Source organism: Anneissia japonica, unplaced genomic scaffold, assembly GCF_011630105.1.
Source record: "Anneissia japonica isolate Jap-2015-1 unplaced genomic scaffold, ASM1163010v1 scaffold287743_len2803612_cov181, whole genome shotgun sequence".
Classification (NCBI taxonomy): Eukaryota; Metazoa; Echinodermata; class Crinoidea; order Comatulida; family Comatulidae; genus Anneissia; species Anneissia japonica.
This window is the reverse complement of record NW_022733259.1, coordinates 2,455,606-2,456,111: the sequence shown is the minus strand read 5'-3', so window position 1 is coordinate 2,456,111 and position 506 is coordinate 2,455,606.

Genomic DNA, 506 nt, shown 5'->3' with positions numbered 1-506 from the left:
AGACCTCCCTAATAATGCATTGGGGAGGGAAAAAAATCTTGTGTAATTTTTACAAGACCCTAAAATTTATTAAACTCTTTAAAATTCCTAAATTGTCGGAGCAGAGCAGTCCCCTGCCCCGCTCAATTTCATATTCTTGATTACAGCACCCAACATGTCGGGAAAATTCTGGCCTCACCACAGTTTTTTAAGCCATATAATTGTCTATTTTAATATTTAAATTGTTTACAGTTATTTACATAAATATCTTTTTAATTATAATGTCATAGAATTTATTGATGAAAAAACACTGATGCCTAAATTAAGAATTTAATATGTGGCAAAGACAAGCCAAACCAGTCACTCATCGCAAAAATCGATTATTAATACAGTGTTAGAGTAAAATAATAGCTATAAAATGGTAAAAAAATCATTCAAATCGGACATTTCCTTATGAAGTTACAAGCGTTTAAACACACAGCTGTTTAAAGAACTATATATGAGAAATCAGCCTTCAAAGTTTATGA